Below are 16,823 nucleotides of genomic sequence, written 5' to 3'. Positions count from 1 at the left end.
CAGCTAGTTTCGTTATGACAGAATTTCTACTTGAAAGATTGTACTAGTTCACCGATTATAACGTCTAAATTAATTCACCAAAAATTACCACAGAAACATACATGTCTTAGGTTTCCAGAACATATTTTATCTTATTTTTATTCCATATAGATTGCTCACAATGATCAAAACATTACAGCTAACTTATATCAGCCAGATTCATGCACGTCAGAATGTTATTTGCAATTCCCGTTAAACGAAAAATCCAATAAATGCAAGACCACTTGGGTTTGGTTCCTAACTCAGTGAGTCAACTTCCAGAAGTGGAACCAACCCAATTGGTCTCGTGGTTCATGAGATATAACATTTACAACATAGCCTAACAGCAGGTCTAACAGTTCAGCTTTGCATCACGTTTTTGTAAAATCATAAAAGTATACTTCCACTTATCCAAAAATTACGAATTTATACTTCATAGAAACTAGACTCAACCTAGTTTACTGCAGTACTCACAATCTCAATCAATTTTCACGTTTACACTTCGTTACAGTCAGTTAAACATCGTATATACATTCTATCCAGAATCTGTTCACATCAAAACTCAACATAATCACAACCTATGAGCTATCATGCATCCATACAACCCTCTAGATACTATAATTACTATCCATGCATATCAATCCCACATACATACAAGCTTAGGGTTTTATTTACACTCCCAATCAAGGACACAACAATTAACATGCAATACTATCAAACTAGTTATCAATCTATCATCCAATTAACAAGAATCATAATAATCATGTACATGCAAGAATCGGCTGACTTAGGGTTTTCACATAACCCATCAAACATCAAATTAAACAATCAAAGAGGTAAGAGATGATCAGTATACCTTCCTAGCACCTAGTTCTTGGATCAAGGACTTGAATTGGTGGTGGTTGTGTGTATGAAGGTGGACGGCAGCCGTGGATAGGGAAGGAGCAAGGGCCGATCGGGTTTTGATAATAATAATAATTAGGGTTTAGAGTTTAAGTTATATTTATAAGCAAACAAGTTACATTCTAGTCCCTAAACTTCCAATTGTTGTTTTTCTCTAGAATATTCCATCATACTTGAACAATAAGTTAACATGACCATACTATTATCACATAGCACATAATCCTAACACATAATAATCATATAATTAGTGTCTTGACGTTTGTCGTTTATTTGTCAATCGTTTGCGTTAACTCGTTTGCGTTTCGGTGCAAATCCCGAAAGACTACACATGTAGTAAGTGTTAAGCGTCATTTAAACCCTAGTTTAAATGTAATGAAGTGTGCGTTAAAGATTCAACAATCTTAAAGTTTGAATTGACGGAGTTGAGTTAACGAGGTTAACCTGAAATTGACGATTGTCACATCATTCCCATGTTAAAGAATTTTCGTCCCGAAAATTTGAGTCAAGTCGTGATGAGAGCTTGAAAAAGTAAGAAAAATTTTCAGTTTGTCATATCATCCCCTAGTAGAAAGAAATTTCGTCCCGAAATTTAGTTCATACCTCCGGTGATGTTTGACGGTTTGCCGGGTTTCGCGGTTTCCGGTGTTTGGTTAGCCCTTCAAAAAGGTGAGGATACTTTTTCATCATTTGATCCTCGCGTTCCCACGTGAACTCCGGTCCACGTCTCGAGTTCCAACGAACCTTAACGATTGGAATTTTGCTGTGTTTGAGCGTTTTGGTTTCCCAATCCAAAACCTCGACTGGTTCCTCAATGAACCGTAACTGTTCATCAACTTGTAGTTCCTCCAAAGGGACTACTTGGGTTTCATCAGATAGGCATTTCTTCAAGTTTGATACGTGGAATACATCGTGTACGCCACTGAGTTCTGTTGGTAGATCCAGTCGGTACGCTACCGGACCAATGCGCTCAGTTATCCGATACGGACCAACATATCGTGGGTTGAGTTTGTTTCGCTTACCAAAGCGAACCACACATTTCCAAGGTGAGACTTTGAGTAACACTCGATCGTTTACTTGAAATTCGAGAGGTTTTCGGCGCTTGTCGGCGTAACTCTTTTGTCGATCTCGTGCTGCTGCCATGCGATTTCGGATTTGAACAATCTTTTCCGAAGTTTCGAGTACCAGTTCCGGACCAGTGATTTGGCTATCACCCACCTCTGCCCAGCAGAGTGGTGATCGACACTTCCGTCCGTACAGCGCTTCAAACGGCGCTGCCTTAATGCTTGCGTGGTAGCTGTTATTATACGAAAACTCTACCAAGGGTAAATGGGGTTCCCAACTTTTTCCGAAATCTAAGACGCATGCACGCAACATATCCTCCAGGGTCTGAATAGTCCGTTCACTTTGCCCATCCGTCTGAGGATGGTATGCGGTACTCATATCGAGACGTGTGCCCAGTGCGCTTTGCAGCGACTTCCAAAAGTGGGAGGTAAAACGAGAATCTCGATCGGAAATGATCGAGACAGGCACTCCGTGTCTCGACACTACTTCCTTCATGTAGACACGAGTCAGTCTTTCCATTTTGTCCGTTTCCTTAATCGCTAGGAAGTGCGCCGATTTAGTTAACCGGTCAACGATCACCCAGATGGTATCGCATCCCGTCGGTGTTTTAGGCAAACCCGTAATAAAGTCCATTGAGATTTGTTCCCATTTCCACATCGGGAGTTCCGGTTGTTGTAGTAGACCAGATGGTTTCTGGTATTCTATCTTGACTCTGGCACAAGTCAAGCATTTGCTCACGTAGGTTGCAATGTCGGCTTTCATATTCGGCCACCAGTAAAGTTCCTTTAAATCATGGTACATTTTATCTGAGCCAGGGTGGATAGAATATCGGGACTTGTGAGCTTCGTCCATCACTAGAGTTCTCAACTCTTCGTATCGTGGAACCCAAATCCGGTTCTCAAAATATCGGACCCCGTCCGACCTGGTTTCAAGTTGCTTGCTCATGCCCCGCATGAGTTCCGATGGAAGATTATCATCTTTCAAAGCTTCCAGTTGCGCATCGCGAATCTGATCGGGTAAGCTGGCATGAATCGTGAATTGCAATGCTCTCACCCGTCTGGGTTTATCCGTTTCTTTTCTGCTAAGGGCGTCGGCCACCACATTGGCCTTGCCAGGGTGGTACTTGATGGCACAATCATAGTCTTTAAGCAGCTCGATCCAACGACGCTGTCGCATGTTCAGCTCTTTCTGATCGTAGATATGTTGGAGACTCTTGTGGTCGGTGTAAATGGTAAACTTGGTACCGTACAAGTAATGCCTCCATATCTTAAGAGCAAACACTACAGCTCCGAGTTCCAAATCATGGGTCGTGTAGTTCTTCTCGTGAACCCTTAGTTGTCTAGAGGCGTAGGCTATAACTTTCTCGAGTTGCATCAGCACACAACCGAGACCTTGTATAGATGCGTCACAGTGTACCTCAAAATTTTCCGTTCCCTCGGGGAGGGCCAAAATAGGGGCGCTACAAAGCTTGGTTTTCAACAATTGAAAAGCGGATTCTTGCGCGTCACCCCAGTTGTACTTAGTGCCCTTGTGAGTCAAAGCGGTTAGGGGTTGAGCAATCTTTGAAAATCCCTCGATGAAACGCCGGTAGTAGCCGGCCAGTCCTAGGAATTGTCGCACCTCAGTCGGAGTCTTAGGTGCTTCCCAGTTTTTGATGGCCTCTACCTTACCGGAATCGACATGGATACCATTCTCGTTTATCACATGTCCTAAAAAGTGAACCTCGCGAAGCCAAAATTCACATTTCGAGAGTTTAGCATACAGTTGCTCTTTCTTCAGCAGTTCCAGAATTATCCTTAAGTGCTCTTCGTGGTCAGTCTCGTTCTTAGAGTAGACGAGAATATCATCGATGAAAACAATCACGAACTTGTCGAGGTACGCCTTGCATACTCGATTCATGAGATCCATAAATACGGCTGGTGCGTTGGTTAGGCCAAAAGGCATAACCGAAAACTCGTAGTGACCATACCGTGTTCTGAAAGCCGTCTTTGAAATATCTTCTTCGCGCACTCTCAGCTGGTGATAACCGGATCGTAAATCGATCTTCGAGTAGTAACTCGATCCCTGAAGCTGGTCGAACAAATCATCAATTCGGGGTAAAGGATAACGGTTCTTGACCGTCACCTTGTTCAATTCCCGGTAGTCGATGCACATCCGGAAAGTCCCGTCTTTCTTTCGGACAAACAAGACAGGAGCTCCCCATGGCGATGAGCTAGGTCGGATAAAACCCTTATCTAACAAATCTTGCAACTGAGTGGACAACTCCTGAAGTTCCGCCGGTGCGAGCCGATACGGGGCTCGTGCTATGGGTGCTGCACCGGGTGTCAACTCGATTTGAAATTCGACTTGACGAATAGGAGGGAGTCCGGGCAAATCCTCCGGGAAGACTTCTGGAAAATCTCGCACAACCGGAATGTCTTCAATTCGTTTCTCCTCCACAGGTTTCTCAACAATCTGCGCCAGAATTGCCGGATGACCCTTTCTTAAATACTTCTGTGCCTTCATAATGGTAATGATGCTGGTGGTCATGCCGCTTCTCTCGCCTCGGACCGAAATGATCTCGCCTGAAGGGGTGGTAATATGGACGATCTTATCATGACATATAATCTCCGCTCGGTTCTCAGATAACCAGTCCATGCCGACAATGACATCGAAACTACTAAGCGTAAAAGGAATAAGGTCGATGTCAAAGACATGACCTGACAATTTTAACTTACATCCCGCAAGTATATGAGTTGTTATTACAGTTTTACCGTTAGCTAATTCAACAGGAAACTTAGCGTCTAACGGGGTTGGAGTAAGGTTTAAAAGTTGGCTAAAGGCCTTTGACACAAAACTCCTATCAGCTCCAGTGTCAAACAAAACAGAAGCAAAACAATCGTTTACAGGGAACTTACCAGACACCACATGCGGATCTCTGCGGGCTTGACCTGATCCAATCACAAACGCTCTTCCTTGGCCATTTCCTCCACCGTTACTGCCACTTCCATTACCCCCGTTATTGTCGTTCTGTTTCAGCTTGGGGCAATCCTTCCGGAAATGACCTTCCTGTCCACATTCATAACATCCTTTAGCCATCATCGGTGGCTTAGGAGCACCCTTCGCCACAAGGTCAACTCTACAATCCTTCGCTTGGTGACCTATCTTTCCACATCTTTGACACTTGACACGGTCACACTGACCAACATGGTGAAAGTTGCACCTGTTGCACTTTGGATGTTTCCCCGCATACCCGCTCGAAACCTGCCCGTTACCGTTGTTGTTGTTGTTGTTGTGATTCTGAGTGTTGAAACTCCGAGTAAATTCGGGCTTCCGGTAGTGTTGCGGTGGGAGGTTTGAGGATGAAGATCTGGTGTTATCAAACTTTCTTTTCCCGCTGTTCGGGTTGCTGTTGTTGCTGTTGCTGACATGGTCATTATTCGGGTTGTCACGGGCTTTTACAGTCGAACCCCTTGGTGGTAACGCACCCTGGGTCACAGCCTGATCCGTTAGTTTGTGAGCCAAACGGATCGCTTGTTGGATCGTGGCTGGTCTGGAAGACGTCACCATACCCTGAATCTGTGGTGCCAACCCATCAATGTACATCTCTATTCTTTTGCTCGGCGGATCCACCATCCGCGGACACATCACTGCCAACTCGTGCGAACGAGTGGTGTAGGCTTCAATCTCTGAACCCACCATTTTCAATGACCAAAACTCCGACTCTAACTTCGAAATTTCTTCCCTCGGACAGTATTCCTCTCGCATCATGCTTTTGAACTCCTCCCAGTTCATCGCGTTTGCCAGTTCCAAGCCAAGGATCTGGACGTTCGAATTCCACCAAGTGAGGGCGGAATCCTCGAGTGTCCCAGCAGCAAACTTGACCCTATTGGCATGGGGATAGTTACACATCTCAAAGGCCGACTCGGCCTTCTCAGCCCAACGCAGGAAGCCTATAGCTCCCTCAGTGCCCTTAAACGTACTGGGCTTGCAGTCTAAGTAGTTCTTGAAGGTACACGTTCCATTTGGACCTCCTGTTTGATTCTGATTGTGTGCAGCTAAAGCGGCAGCAACATGGTCATTCAGCAGGGTTTGGAGTTCAGCTGCAGTCATGCTGATGTTACCACGTCCTCGTCCAGCGTTTCTTCCGGCCATTTCCTAGAATCACAGTATAAAATGTTAAACATGAATTTTTCTTTCATATACAACACACCATACATGTAATAAAAGGTAGGTAAGAAGAAAAAAAAATATAAGAAACAACATCACATCACAACCACATATTAGTCTAAATAAAAATTCATGATTTAAACCATTGTATTCGCTACAAAGTATTTCCAATCAATCCTTAAAGTCATAGAAAAATAATAGTTCGGATGGAGACAACCCCTCCATCTAAGTGTCATCATCACTAGATGTCGTCATCTGAGGACACCTCTGAATGTGCCTCTTCCTCAGCCGGTTCCTCCTCCGGTTCTTCTTCGGGTTCCTCCTCGGGCTCCTCTTCGGGATCTTCCTCGGGATCCTCCTCAGGCTCCTCTTCGGGATCTTCTTCAGGTTCTATATCAGGCTCTGCCTCGGGCTCTGCCTCAGGTTCTGCTACGTTCTGGGCAAGTTGCATTTGTAGGATATCGCAACGTTCTAATGCTATTTCGGTTCGGTTCCTTGCTTCTTGGAGTTGCTCTTGCAAGTCTATCATTTCGGCTTGCATCTTCATCATAACCTTCATCTGTTGATCACTAGCCCCTTGCATATCTTTCATTGCCGCCGCCATGCGGGCAATCTCCTCCTTATTCTCGGTTTCGCCTTTTAACAACCTGGAAACGTTTTCTCTCGTGTAGCGCATGTAACCCACATCACGTTCCAAACAAGAAACGACAGCTGCGAGAACTCGCTCCACAGGTTCGGTTATGGGTGGTAAAGTGTTAGGGTAACCAGGGTGGTTCGGGTGAGGCAATGGGGGAACTTGTTCACGGTAGACCATACGTCTGATCATGTTGGGGTACCATTCCCAGCTAACGTTGTTGTCATACAAGCCTCCGGATAGGCGGTACCTCTTCGGTGCAGGAGCTTCGAGTTCCGGGACTACGCGGGGTGGCGAGGCAGGAGGTAACTGCGGTTCCTTCCCGTGAGCATGCGTCATCGAATCGGATGATGATGAGGGTGGCGTCGACATTCCTACAGGTAAGCCGTGTATATGCGCGCGTATGAGTGAAGGAGGTAAAGAAATAAGATTTAAAGACTACACAAGCCTATGTAGTGCGTAACTCTATAACTAATGGGTCGTCGCGGTTATAGTCTAGTATGCATGCAGCTTCTAGTTCGCTATAACCAATGGCTCTGATACCAATCTGTCACACCCTCAAAATCCACTAACGGAGTTTTACCGTCAGAGGGTGTGAACTGGCAGGATCGGAATCATTAGTTATAACCAAACCAAAGAAAACGTTTAAATGAAAGTAAATGCGGAAGCGTAAAACCTTAATTCAAAAGTTGCGTCACGCAGGACGACTTAAAAACCAAAAGTAACTGTTAAAGTTTAAATTTGCAGAATAAAAGTGTTTTCAATAATTAATGCATGCTCCTAAACCGCACGCCCGCCTCGGCTACCTGAGAATAACATACTAAAAGTGTCAACACAAGGTTGGTGAGTTCACAAGTAAAAATAAGATAAATCGTTTAGCGTTTTGCGTAACCTCGTTACGACGTTTAAATGTTGCGTAACCTCGTTACGGCGTTTGAGTGTGTAACCACGTTACAACGTTTAAGTAGTGCGTAACCTCGTTACGACGTTTGAGCGTGTAACCATGTTACAACGTTTAAGTATTGCGTTTACCAGATAGTGTTATGTTAAATTATATATCGATAGGTAGCTAATCTATACAACAAGTATTGCTAAGTGGTTCGCGACCGAAGCTGACTGTTTATCAAGTGCCCGTCACCAGGTCCTCCAAACCATGGTATGTGTTAGCCCAAATTTACACCCACTCAACCTCCAGTTGAGCTATAACGTCGGGTGGGGTTTGTCAAACCCAGTAGTACTACCCAAAAGTGACTCGCTATTCCAAATATTAACCGGTCCGATGTGTGGGACTTCAAGTTGTTACAAATGCCGCTTAGCCTTTACAAGTGATATATAATTTATAACAAAATCTTTCATATGCGTTTATCTCAGAAAATATGTTTATCGGAGTATGTTATCTCCCCCAAGTGAAAAACGTTTGAAAGCAGTTTAAGAGTGGGGTAAGTGAACTCACTGTTTGCGAAGAATATCCGATCTAGATCACCGAGTGATGCGCGTCGTAGAAAACTCTCTAGCGTTCTAAAACAACAAGGAGATTTTCTAAGTATCGGAACGTTTAACGAGTCTCTAGACTCGGCACATAATACCTATGCACGTAACATGTTTCGTGTTTCGTTTGTGTATTGTGTGTGACCTAAACAAGTACAATCGTGATACGACACATGAGTGAGCAATTACTTCCGTGTCACGTGTTAATAACCTACTTACTAGCAATTATTCCCGTAAGGGCAATTTGGTCAACAAACAAAGACTAACTAACCAATATTTCCCGCAAGGGTAATTTGGTCAATTCATGGCAATCAACTAGCAACTATTTCCCCGCAAGGGTATTTTGGTCAAAATTACAACAATTATATAGAAACTATCATATTTCATGCATTCCTATACAACTCAGCAGCTAGTTTCGTTATGACAGAATTTCTACTTGAAAGATTGTACTAGTTCACCGATTATAACGTCTAAATTAATTCACCAAAAATTACCACAGAAACATACATGTCTTAGGTTTCCAGAACATATTTTATCTTATTTTTATTCCATATAGATTGCTCACAATGATCAAAACATTACAGCTAACTTATATCAGCCAGATTCATGCACGTCAGAATGTTATTTGCAATTCCCGTTAAACGAAAAATCCAATAAATGCAAGACCACTTGGGTTTGGTTCCTAACTCAGTGAGTCAACTTCCAGAAGTGGAACCAACCCAATTGGTCTCGTGGTTCATGAGATATAACATTTACAACATAGCCTAACAGCAGGTCTAACAGTTCAGCTTTGCATCACGTTTTTGTAAAATCATAAAAGTATACTTCCACTTATCCAAAAATTACGAATTTATACTTCATAGAAACTAGACTCAACCTAGTTTACTGCAGTACTCACAATCTCAATCAATTTTCACGTTTACACTTCGTTACAGTCAGTTAAACATCGTATATACATTCTGTCCAGAATCTGTTCACATCAAAACTCAACATAATCACAACCTATGAGCTATCATGCATCCATACAACCCTCTAGATACTATAATTACTATCCATGCATATCAATCCCACATACATACAAGCTTAGGGTTTTATTTACACTCCCAATCAAGGACACAACAATTAACATGCAATACTATCAAACTAGTTATCAATCTATCATCCAATTAACAAGAATCATAATAATCATGTACATGCAAGAATCGGCTGACTTAGGGTTTTCACATAACCCATCAAACATCAAATTAAACAATCAAAGAGGTAAGAGATGATCAGTATACCTTCCTAGCACCTAGTTCTTGGATCAAGGACTTGAATTGGTGGTGGTTGTGTGTATGAAGGTGGACGGCAGCCGTGGATAGGGAAGGAGCAAGGGCCGATCGGGTTTTGATAATAATAATAATTAGGGTTTAGAGTTTAAGTTATATTTATAAGCAAACAAGTTACATTCTAGTCCCTAAACTTCCAATTGTTGTTTTTCTCTAGAATATTCCATCATACTTGAACAATAAGTTAACATGACCATACTATTATCACATAGCACATAATCCTAACACATAATAATCATATAATTAGTGTCTTGACGTTTGTCGTTTATTTGTCAATCGTTTGCGTTAACTCGTTTGCGTTTCGGTGCAAATCCCGAAAGACTACACATGTAGTAAGTGTTAAGCATCATTTAAACCCTAGTTTAAATGTAATGAAGTGTGCGTTAAAGATTCAACAATCTTAAAGTTTGAATTGACGGAGTTGAGTTAACGAGGTTAACCTGAAATTGACGATTGTCACACATCACATGACAATACTTGTTTAGGATTCAGATTTTTATGTTTCCCAATCTAAAAGTTGATAACAACTTTGTTTTGATTTGGATAAAAAAAACCAATCCCTAACATGTTCAAACGGTAAAACATCTTGGTGGAGATCATCTAGGTAACACGTAACAGATTTATGAGATTGGTTTCTTGTATACATGGAGAAACTTTCCGAACACCAATCTCATTAATCTGATGCTTAAGGAGGTTATTAAACATCATCACAGATTCGATATTATCTTTGTGTATCATGAGGAAATCACTAAAGAGGAATTCATACCTACGTGAAACCGTAGAAAACTTCCAATTGACAATGGTCGACATTTTTTAGCAATATACTCCTAGTTTGTTATGTAAATCTTTAGATTGTAAAAGAAGAAGATGATGATTAATTAAATTAATAATTATAAAATATAGAAAAGAAGTGACGGTTTATTTTTCTAATGATGTACATGATTATATCTATCTAATTATCATGTATAGTTACTCTATATTTGTAATATTTTATTAGATATTATTATTATAACTATTTTAACTTAAAATTGAAATATAAAAAATGGTATCCTATAAAACATTTAAATCCGAAAATTGTAATATTTATTTATAATTTTAATAACAATTTTTAAGTTAGGATAACAAACAAATATAAAAAAAATGTTTTACAACTACATAACAAAAGTATATAACAAAATAAGTTACATGATAACACTTAGAGTTGAATAGAACAATTTCAAATAAAGGACAAATATAATATTTATCATTCTACGTTTCCAAAAATCTCCTTGTACACAACATTTGTTGTTTTATTTGTAAGCTTTGAGTCTTTGTCGAGTATCGATAACTTAATACCATCTCGACTCTTCACTCTTGACAAAGCCACATGAGGTTGACCTTTATTTAAAAAAATATAGAATAAATTAAGAAAATGTAAAATAAAATTTTAATATTACAAAACAAACAAATTCAACTTGATTAAAATTATGATTCAAATGTTGACTCTTCTTTCTGAAAATTACCGTATGGATTGTAATGATACATTGGAGATGAGTAACATTTGAATATTAATAAAGTTGTTATTATTAAATTTTTGTTTTTATTAAAACAAAATAACATACAACAACAAACAAAGTAAAATGACAACATAAAATATCTTTTTAACTTAAACCATTAAACCAAAAAGATATATCAATAAAAACCTTTTTTGGCCATCATTTTATACCTAACAAATTTGATACTCTTCTAAAACAACCTGTTTTGAAATATTTTCAAAATAGTTACAAAATATAAAAAAACTGGAATTAGTCAACTTTAAAATATTATGAATTTTTTTTTTATTTTTGACCAATCTTACAACAAACTTTTAAATCACTGACATTATTATTTTGTTAAACTTGGAAAACTTTAAAACGTTTTAAAATAAATGAATTTTCAAATACTTTGGAAAGATTAAAAAATTTTATGTTGACTTTGAAATAGTTAAATGTGAAAAAATATGATGCAAAATCAATGAAAACAAAATATAAACGTATAAGAAATAAATTATCAAATATTTTTAATATTTTTTGAAAACATTATTAAGACTTAGACTATCAAATTGTTTGGATGTTATAATTAAAATATTTATATTACGTTTAAAAAACTTTTCAGTTAAAATGGATAAAAATATAATACGTGTTTATTATATATTATTGAGAAATTTAGTGACATTAATATTTTGTGAACACAAATTCAAAAAAAAATTGAACATACATAACTAAATTTAAAACGGTGAATATAAAGAGAAACTTATGTTTCGGGTGTGGAATCTCATAATCAATTGAATCTACTATAAATAATAACAATAAGAAATTAATATGTGATTAATTTAATTTTTGGAATAGAAAGTGACATTAATATTTTATGAAAAGTTGTCATGTTTAAAAATATTCACTAAATCATATGTGCCGAATAATATTTATAGATGATGATAAAACGATTATTTAATTTATGATATATTAAGTATTGATTATTAGAAATTATGTTAATTTGAATATTGTGTTCTAAAATAATGCGGTTATTATTTTAGTTTTAGTTAATAATTAATATTCACGTAAATTAAAGTAACATTACATTACAATTATGGTAAGTATTTTTAGTTTGACAATCAGTTTTTTAAATATTAAAATGATAACTTATTCTAGTTAATGTTAAATCACAAAAATTAAAATCAAATTGGTTTTAATTTACTAATATGACTAATTAATTTAGAAATAATTACAAAAATGAAAATTAAATCGGTTAATTTGAAAACTTCAAAAAGTGATGGAAAGATTTTGAAATGAGTTTAAAATTATGGAGAGTATTGCCGAATAATATTTATAAATGATGATTAAACGGTTATTTAATTTATGATATATTAAGTATTGATTATTAGAAATTATGTCAATTTGAATATTGTGTTCTAAAATAATGCGGTTATTATTTATTATTAGTTAATAATTAATATTCACGTAAATTAAAGTAACATTACATTACAATTATGGTAAGTATTTTTAGTTTGACAACCAGTTTTTTGAATATTAAAATGATAACTTATTCTAGTTAATGTCAAATCACAAAAATTAAAATCAAATCGGTTTTAATTTTACTAATATGACTAATTAATTTAGAAATAATTAAAAATGAATATTAAATCGGTTAATTTGAAAACTTCAAAAAGTTATGGAAAGATTTTGAAATGAGTTTAAAATTATGGAGAGTATTAAAACCTTTAAAATTTTGTTGAAAAATTGGTCAATTTTCGAATTTAAAAGGATTTTAAATATGTTAATTAAAAATGAGTTTAAATTTTGTAGTTTTAAGTTTGAATTTGGTCTTCTATGTAAAGATAGAAATAATCTGAAATATCTTGATTGATGAGAATAATAATATTAATAAATTATGAAAAGTTGTCATGTTTAATAATATTCACTAAATCATATGTGACGAATAATATCTATAAATGATGATAAAACGGTTATTTAATTTATGATATATTAAGTATTGATTATTAGAAATTATGTCAATTTGAATACTGTGTTCTAAAATAACACGGTTATTATGTTAGTATTAATTAATAATTAATATTCACGTAAATTAAAGTAAGATTACATTACAATTATGGCAAGTATTTTTAGTTTGACAATCAGTTTTTTGAATATTAAAATGATAACTTATTCTGGTTAATGCCAAATCACAAAAATTAAAATCAAATATGTTCTAATTTTACTAATATGACTAATTAATTTAGAAACAACTACAAATATGAAGATCAAATCAGTTACTTTGAAAACCTAAAAAAATTATGAAAAGATTTTGAAATGAGTTTAAAATTATGGAGAGTATTAAAACCTTTAAAAATTTGTTGAAAGATTGGTCAATTTCCGAATTTAAAAGAAGTTTAAATATCTTGTAATTAAAATCATAAAAACTTTATAACTTATTTACTAGGTTTTCCATATACAACGTAATTGGTTATATATAGAAAATATAATGTATCTTACAATATAATAACATAATAATGTTTCAAGTCAAATATATTGAAATATAAAAATGGTAAGGTGTAAATTTTATTATTTCTATCAAAATAAGATGTAACAACTAATTAGAAAAGGTAATGAATTAATAATAACAAAATTACTAAAATTATAATAATTATTATAAATTATAGAGATTATGAATGTGTGTTTAATCAGTCATTTAAAAAGTTCAACTTAAAGTTAAAATCAACTTTAATGTTTGACCAGACAATTTAAAAATGTTTGACCAACTTAAACGTTTGACCAGCAATTAAATAAAAAAATCAACTTTAATTTAAATTTGGAAATTTAAACTTTTTAAATCAAATAGTTTTAGAAAATAATAAATTGTAATGATGGTAAGTTTAGATGTTATGGAATATTGACCAACCATTTACAACTTTAAACTTTAACTTAAATTTGGAATTTAAAATTCGAAATTGTAATCGTTTTAGAAATAAAAATTAGTCGCGGTAATGCTACATGTTATGGAATGTTAAACCACTGATTTACAATTTATTATTGGCCTTACCGGAAAAAGAATAATGATAATGTCCATGGATGAAACTTTTTATTTAGAACCTAGAAGAACAACATGTGAAAGAAAAAAACAGAAAAAATATAAAACTTCAAATAAATATAAAACAATCATTGTTATAGGTATAACACATGAACGGAAAAAACTTACCGGAAAAACGCAAAAAACATAGAAATATTAGCTTCATCGTCGTTTTTTATTTAGAACCTAAACTGCTTTTAAAAAAATCAGTTAATAATGAAAACAAAGATAAAAATGTTAGATCTACAATAACCGGAAGAAAATATGATGTTGCCGGAAAAAAATATAACCTTGCCGGAAAATCATATAACATTGTTGGCCATTAGAGTATAATATATAACCTTACCGAAAAACGATTAATCTCGATCTACATTACCGGAATATAGAAGATGGTGGATGGTGGAGTTAGTAAGCTGAGAGAGATAGGGAGAGAGAGATAGAGATTAAATACAAACAAAAACGGAAAACAAAAATCTTACCGGAAAACCGTAATAACTTCAAAATATCAATTCAATTTTGGATTTTGATATACAACCTAAAGAGATTATTACAAAATCATATAACAATTAAAATAAATATAAAACCATGTCGGAAAACCTTGCCGGAAAAAGATATTACCTTGCCGGAAATTCAAATAACATTGTTGGCCATTAGAGTATAATATATAACCTTACCGGAATTCGAATAATCAGAGAGGGAGAGAGAGATTAAAATGATTTTGGCGGAAAATATTAAGGTTTAAATAAGTTTTTTGGTGTTTGGTCAACATGACACATGGCAGAATATGAGAGCACATGAGAATGAAAATATGATGACTGGATTGCACATGTGGACAGCCTAGAAGAAGGCCATGTGTCCACATTTTATTGCTTTAATAGTATTTAAAGATATGTTTTTTGGTGTTAAAAATAATGTTTATTACTTTATTTGTTGTGGTTTATGAGATAAGTACATGCTCAGAATGGTTTCTGCTTATGATAAACCGGTCGACAAAAGTTTTATTCATGTACGCTTGCGAATAAAAAATTTCCGTTAAGGCATACGGGCCTTTTCATTTTTGCCCGGCCGAGGTATTTAAATTCTCGAAGACGACCATTGCTAACATAATAAAATCAACAAATAATTATCTAAACTAAAGTAGGCTAAATCAAACAAGTAAATGAATACTCAAATAATTTAATCACTAAAAATAAATCTTAGCAGTCAATTAATTTCAAAGAAAATCAAAGTAACAAACCTTAAAATTCAATTATCTTAAAAGCTTAGAAGGCCAGTAGGCTACCCATGTGACCACCTCAAGAAGATTAAAATAAATAAAAAAAAAACTCCCAAGTTAAAATCAATTCCACAGGGGCATTCTATGCACGGTAGAGCCGCTAGCCAGCCAGTTGTCCAGTCAATTGCAAACATTTGGTGTTGTCGATCTCAATTATTTTTCAATTTTAATGCCTATGTCGCTCACCATTTGTCTTTTGATTTGAATACATATAGGATATGCACACCAACTGTTCGACCTTTTGCCTCAACCAAACTTCTTGATTTTTCACTCTTGTTCTTTCTATTTTCCTTTTGGGTGCTTAAGGGGGTATTGTGAGTTGGAGTTCTACCCATTTTGATTTGTTTTGGAGTTATACCTTCCTCCTCTTATGCCTTAGCGGTTGTTGTGGGGTGCTAGATGGGGGTGAGCAACCCGTAGTTGCTCCCCTCCTTCGAGTGTGAGGGGTTTGGTCTCTGTTTCTTGCTCTAACTCATCTCGAGTCGGGGTCTTTAGGGGTCCGGTGTCTTTTGTGATTTGTTTGTTTCTGTTCTCGTGTGTACATGGCTACCATAAAAAGAATTCGAAACGTAAATACAGGAGGGCTTGGTCTTAGCTCCACTTACGGTTTAAGGCCATGCCCCTTTAATCATTTCCACGAGTGTAAGGATGGTAGACCTGGGTCCTCGGGGTTTTTCCGCCTAATTGAGCACATGCAAAGTACCCATTTCAAAACGGATACTCGGAAGAACCTTTTAAAAGACGCTATCTCTAAGGATTTGGACCTGTTTATAGATGTTGGGGAAGCCCTTCGGGAGGGGGATAAATGGTTATGTGGGAGGTGCATGACGTTGCATGCCCTTAGCAGGGGGTGCAAGCATGCTGATGGTGTCTATTCTTTTTCTGTGGATTCTGGAGATGCTGGAGAATTCATTGTTGGGATCCAGAAACCTAATCGTGTGTCTGTGGATAGGGACCCAAGTCCATCTGTAGGAGTGGTTGGGGATGTATCCCTTTTGGAACGGGTTTTCTCCCTTCCCATTCAAACGGTTAAGAGCATCCCCCCAAGTTGTCGTTTGGCGTTTGCTCAGACTTTGGCATGCGCTTTACGCAAGGTAGTGGTTTCACCAGGCTCGATTGAGAATTGGGTCAAATTACTTTTGTTGCCGCGTTGTACTTTAAGGGTGGTGAAACCTTCCACTAGGCAGGAACGCAGGTCAGGGAATCAAAAGTCTTTGCAATGTAGTAGTATTCAGCAAGCACTTGCGGTGTGGAAAGATGGATCTGGTTTTGCTGATTTGGTTCTTTCTCTCTTTGATAACGTGGGGGGGAGCATTTTTTCTAAAAGAGAGGTCGGAGGGGAGGAGGGTTCTGAAAACAGCCCTAATATTAAACAATGTCTCAG

The sequence above is a fragment of the Bidens hawaiensis genome, unplaced genomic scaffold, assembly GCF_021521415.1.
Source record: "Bidens hawaiensis isolate Kalapana, Puna unplaced genomic scaffold, B.hawaiensis_p1.1 tig00021996_1, whole genome shotgun sequence".
NCBI lineage: Eukaryota > Viridiplantae > Streptophyta > Magnoliopsida > Asterales > Asteraceae > Bidens > Bidens hawaiensis.
This window is presented reverse-complemented; position numbering follows the sequence as displayed.